This window comes from Squalius cephalus (assembly GCF_949319135.1).
Source record: "Squalius cephalus genome assembly, chromosome: 1".
NCBI classification, from domain to species: Eukaryota; Metazoa; Chordata; class Actinopteri; order Cypriniformes; family Leuciscidae; genus Squalius; species Squalius cephalus.
In genome coordinates, this window is record NC_137122.1 from 9,264,335 (window position 1) to 9,270,568 (window position 6,234).

The 6,234-nt window shown below is 40.2% G+C and overlaps 1 protein-coding gene across 1 annotated transcript in view; it reads right to left on the minus strand.

The window, feature by feature from the left end:
- LOC307163204 (uncharacterized protein) overlaps positions 1 to 1,592 on the minus strand; it is a 10,557-nt gene extending 8,965 nt beyond the window's left edge. Inside the window, exon 1 of the mRNA XM_079879187.1 lies at positions 1,544 to 1,592. The gene's annotated coding sequence lies outside the window, so the exon portion shown is untranslated. The remainder of the gene's footprint in view (positions 1 to 1,543) is intronic.
- Positions 1,593 to 6,234: the final 4,642 nt, after the last annotated feature.

The window sequence follows — 6,234 nt, forward strand, 5'->3', positions numbered from 1 at the left end:
TCCGCCTCATTCCCCACTAATCACATCATTAAATTAGCTGACGACACAACCGTGCTCGGCCTCATAACAAACAACGATGAGACGGCATACAGGGAGGAGATTGAACTACTGGCGGGATGGTGTAAACAGCATAACCAGGTACTTAACATCAAAAAGACAAAAGAAATCATAGTTGACTTTCGTAAATCAAACCACCTCGGTCACTCACCCCTTAACATCAATAGGGAGGCAGTAGAGAGGGTGAACAACTTTAAAGTCCTGGGTGTCACTGTGTCGGAGGATCTGTCCTGGGGCAGTAGCATCACCTCAGCGGTGGGGAAGGCCCAGCGGCGGCTCTTTTTCCTGAGGAGGCTGAAAAGAGCGCAGCTCCACCAGAGCCTCATGATGCATTTTTACAACTGTGCAATTCAAAGTGTGCTGACTTATGGGCTGTTAGTGTGGTTTTGAACAGCAGATGATTAAGAGGGTGGTGAAAACTGCAGGCAATATCATCGGGACTGTCCTCCCGGAGATTTCATCTGGTTACACCTCCCGCTGTCTGCGCAGGACACACAACATCATGAGAGATCTGTTCCATCCAGCACACGGCTTGTTCCCTCTGCTACCATCGGGCAGGAGGTCCAGGTCTCTTCAATCCAGAACCACCAGAATGCCTCTTCTTCTGCTGAATAAACACTGTCCCCTTCTCCCTCATCCTCTCACTTCATCCACTCTCTTAACATTATCCAACATTTGCATTGATGCAGCACACAACTACACACATGTTTTGGTTAATATGGATTCTTCGCCTCATATGCCCTTTTACTTGTTTGTTATATGTCGCTTTGCCCTGTTTTTGTGCTATTGCGATTCTCACTAATCCGTCTACTATGCAGATTATCCACCAATGCAATAACTTTGCATCGCTGCAACACACACAATTATACTCATTTTCCCTGGTTACTAATGATTCTTCGCCTCATATACTGTTTTTCTTCTTTGTTATTTGTCGCTGTGCCCTGTTAACAAAAGATGATATTTGTTGATCTCTTGCACGCCATGAAATTGCACTGTTGATTGATGCTGTATCGAATCTCGTTGTATCATTGCAATGACAATAAATTATTATTATTATATTATTATATCCTCCACTGTTATTCTGCATGACCTTTTTCTACATCCCTTAATTCTACCCAATACCTAAACTTAAACGCTACAAAAATTTCCTCACTAACTATTAAAAAGCAGTAAATAAGGAGTTTATGGTGGCATAAGTCAAAGTCAATAGTGAACAAGTGTTCCCCATACTTAAGTGTCACCAACTAGTCATTGTACAACAAATGCAGATGAACCTAAAATACAAGTTTTAGTTAAGTAACCTAAAAAAAATAATTAAGTTATATTTTGGTATAAATATGTAAGTTGGGCTAGTGTTTTATTATTTTCACATGCTTCCAATTCCCATTTCTGGCAAAAAAATGTAAAAATGAGTACCATCTATTTTCTTGTCTAAATAAAGTTTGTATGTCTACCCAAACATGTGAAGCATAAGAGCCATACTCACCAAGAAAACGTTTGGTCTTATCTGTGATTGTCTTTTGGATTGGATGTGCTTTTATGTTGTTTTATCTGTTTGTCTTTCGTACAGAACTTTGCACTGGGCAAAATTTGAGCTGCCCCTTCTCCACCTGTTATTGTGTTCATGATATTAGGCTCTACCCTTACAGAACACAAATACATGGGAATATACTGCAAAAATATAATGCGATATATTACATTACATTACCATATATGGGAAACCAGTGCTTATATTTTTCAATATACTGCAATATATGCTTTGACCATGTATGGCTATATATTAATACATAAAGTATTTATAAATGAAGACAAAAATAGCATTACATGTAATATTCACAAAGTTTTATACTTTATTGTCTATATATATTGCACATACATGTTCCCATATAAATGTGAATGTATGTTATACACATAGACACACACACACATATGATCACGGAATGATTTACAACAGATTTCTAGTTCCCAGCATTCTTTGCTTCTGACTGACTTCTGAAAGGCTTTTGATAACTAGCTTGAAAATATGAAACATTGATAATGTAAATGTGTGTGCATGAGTAAATATGTCTGAAATATATTACACATGCAGTACCATATCTGATCACATATACATCTATATATTATGAAGTGTATTACTGTATTTTCAAATATATGGTTAAACCATATGAGAAACGGTTCATATATGGGAAACATATTTTGTTCCGTGAGGGTATATGACCCCAATCAACTTTTCCATAGTTAATAAACATGGTTCCCTTCATCTCAGTTGCATAAAATGTTGTCACTTTTTCTACATAATCTATCTATACACACAGATAGAGGCTTGATTCGATTGTTCCAAAGATATGTAAAAAAAAAAAAAAAAAAAAAAAGTTCACATTTCGGATCTTTGGCCTCAATATGACCCCACATTGAAATGAATGGGAAAAACGAAGAAGAAGAAAAAAAAAAAAAAAAAAAGTTTTTATGTGAGATGTGACTGCAATAGAGAGCATTTTTATTGAAATTGGCAAATAAAATGAATAATTCCAGCATGAATCTCAAAATGTTCACACATAAATGGCCTGGTACTAGAGTACAAATGCAATGTGGAATAGTTAATCATTTTATACATTTGGATTATTGAAATAAATAATATGTAACTGGAAAGCAAGTATTTTCTTTTAGTGGCAACCTATGTGGCATTATTGCAAAATTATTTGGCATTACTGAAAATGTATGTGGCATTATTGCAATAACAAGACACTTCAAAAGACCTCAAACATCAACACAAAATTCTAAACTTTGACAAAAATACTGATTTAATGTATTTTAAAACGTTTAAATATATGTATTCATAACAAAAGCTGTTATAAGAGCAGTCAGTCACATCCAAATGAATGGATCTCTATGGGGTCTCTGCTGGAAGTATATGGTAATTACACTTGAAACTATCTGCAAAAAAACATCTAACCAGCAGATGGCAGAATTATGCATCTAACACAGTTCAATATCCAGAAACAACTCAGATAATTTTGGTCATCATTAAAGTGTTTTTTTTCACAGCATTAATGTATAGATGAGAAGTAAACAATATATATATATATATATTTATATATATATATATATATATATATATATATATATATATATATATATATATATATATATAAAATATAAGACTTGATATATCAAGTCTTATATTTTATATATATATATATATAAAATATAAGATATATATATATAAATATATATATATATCATTAAAATTGTATATGTTTTTTACAAATGGTCTATTTTTTTTTTTTTTTTTTTTTTTTTTAAAGGCTGATGATGGTTAATCTATACAAAATTGCACCTAAGCCACATTACAGCCTAAACACAAATAGCAAGTGTAATTAAATCTAGCCATTCATTGTGTACAAGCAAAAGTGTTTGTTTTCCACTAAACTATGGAATGTTTCATGTTTTCGCCATAAATTAAACTGAGAAATATCAGTATCTGTTAGGGTGTGGTGCAGGCAGAAGAAAACAAGAAGGCAAAAGGCTCCAATACAAACTATTACTTACAATTTAATTCCAATAGGTACAGGTAGACAGGATGTAAACACACACACTAATTAAGACTTAGAACGGACCAAGACTGACTGAACTGAAGGAACTTAAATACTAACACTGATGAACACTAATGACAGAAACACAGGTGGAACAGATGATAATTAACTAGACACAGGTGATACAACTGAACTAATAATGACTGAAGATGACACGTGATGACAGGTAGACAAGTCCAATGAAAACAAATTAAACAGAACACATTGACATTACTCCCCCCTCCCGGTAGGCGCATCCTGGCGCCGTAGAAGGACCAACTGCGAAGGGAGGGAGGGGACTCAGGAGGAGGACGAAGAGCGGGTAAGGGCAGACTGAAGGCAGAAGGGACCAGGGTGGAGCAGACGATGCAGGCGGCCGGGGCAGAGCAGGCTGTGCAGGCGGCAAGGGCGGAGCCGACGGAGGGAGGAGCCATGGAGGAGGCAGGGCTGACGACTCCAGGGGGCCGACTGACGGGGTCGGAGCAGGTGGGAGAGAACAGGGTGGAGCCGTAGAGCCGACATGTCCAGGCGACGCCGAGGATCCGGCGGGACATGGCGGGACCGCCGGCTCTGGCGAATGAGGTGCAGGCGGGGACACAGATGGGTGCGGTGGAGACAGAGGGAGTGAGGACCAAGGAGGAACTAAAGGGAGTGAGGAGTCCAATAGAGCCGGGGGGACGAAGGGACGAAGTGAGAGGAGGAGAAGTGCAGTCCAGAGGTGACGGAAGGTCGACGAGCGACCGAGGTGGATCCGGGGGGACGAGGAAGCCTGGCGGAACTGGTGACCAGATGGGCCATGGTGGAGCTGAGGGAGGTAGGAGCCAAGGGGACGTTGATGGACCGTCGGGAGGTGGAGTCCTGGTTGCGGAGGTTGGAGGTGGAGACCGGGCATCCACCGACCAGGCTGGAGCTGTAGGCCGGCAGACCCACGGCGACTCCACCTCCCTGAAGGTGGTAGGAGGAGCTGAGAAGCTGACAGGCAGTGGTGGAAGAAGGGTTGAGAGGTGGTAGATTGGAGGAGGTGGGAGAGGGAGGCTGGGTGGGAATTCGGATTCAGGTCCGGGGACAGAAGATTCAGACTCGGAAGGACTGACGTGAAGCGCAGGCTCGGCTATAGAGATATTAAACCATTTGTTTGACACATAAAACTTCAAGTCTTATATTTTTACTACATTTCATGGAATGTACATTAAAGTACTTTAAGTGAGCTATATACAGTATGTTGCATTTGACTATTACACCATGAAAAGGTGAAACAGAGAGAAAATGCTTACATTTATATCTGCAGTGAAGTTTAGGATTGCATGTCCCTCTGATCATATTGAGAACAATAAGCATATTTCGTTTCTGTCAGGACCATTATTGTCAAATACGATTGACAATTAGCATACAGTTTTGATTGGCGGTATGGTTCTGTTCTGGGCAAGTCTAGCATGGATAAGAGCAGGGAGAGCAGAAATACCCCCCCCCCCCCCCCCCCCCCCCATCTGCATCTGAATGTATGCAGATATCATTAATTCAAGATTTTAATGTAAAACATGAAATGAGAATTTAGTCTGATTCAAGGGGAATCAGAATGCCAAATCCTGACTGTTAAGAGGTGGAGCTGGGGATGGAGGAGGGTAATTAGCTCCTGAGAAACGTGATAGCTGATAATACTGAAGGAGCTTATATATGTATACAGTGATATTCCTATAGGTAGACGTTGATCAGCTGAGAGTCACTGATGCGAGCTTGACTAATGAGACCTACCGGAACTGACACTACACTTGATTTCTGTGAAATGAAAGGCTCAGGCAAGAGGACACAGCATGCCAGGCAAGTTGAAAAGTCCAATAATTATGAAAATAAGCACCAGTGAACTACTGTAGTAAAAAAAAAAAAAAAGGCCGAAACAGGACTCTGAGGAGCTCTCAGGTGCTTTGCCTCCAAGTGGAGATGAGAGACGCACTTCTTCATCCTGTAACAAGGATGTTATTGGATGTTGTGACATGAGCTATAGATAAAAGCTAGGGGATTTAATGGGCGAGCTGATGGATATCCTGCTTTCTTAAAGGAACACACCGACTTTTTGGGACTTTAGGTTATTCACCGTATCCCCCAGAGTTAGATAAGCCCATACATACCCTTCTCATCTCTGTGCGTGCCGTAACTCTGTCTGACGCACCCACCGCTAGCCTAGCTTAGCACAAAGACTGGAGGTAAACGGCTCCAGCTATCATACTGCTCCCAATAAGCTAGCGGTGGGTGCATCAGACAGAGTTACAGCACGCACGGAGATGAAAAAGTTATGCATGCACTTATCTAACTCTGGGAGATACGGTGAATAAGCTAAAGTCCCAAAAAGTCAGCGTGTTCCTTTAAGCTTCCAACTCTTGTTTCGTGTCACTGCTTTTAGGCGCAGATTGAGTTCTGCAGCAGACATTTTGTAGTGCACTATGATTTTGACGTTTATGCTACCAAGCATTAGTCGGCCCAACTAATTGCTATTTCTTTCAGCTCCCCAGCTGCTTTGAGCTGGAACAAATGAGTGGACTGTTTTAATGAGCTGGCTCTGAGGAATTCTGCAGCACACATTAATCGTGCAAAATGTTTTTTGGCGCTT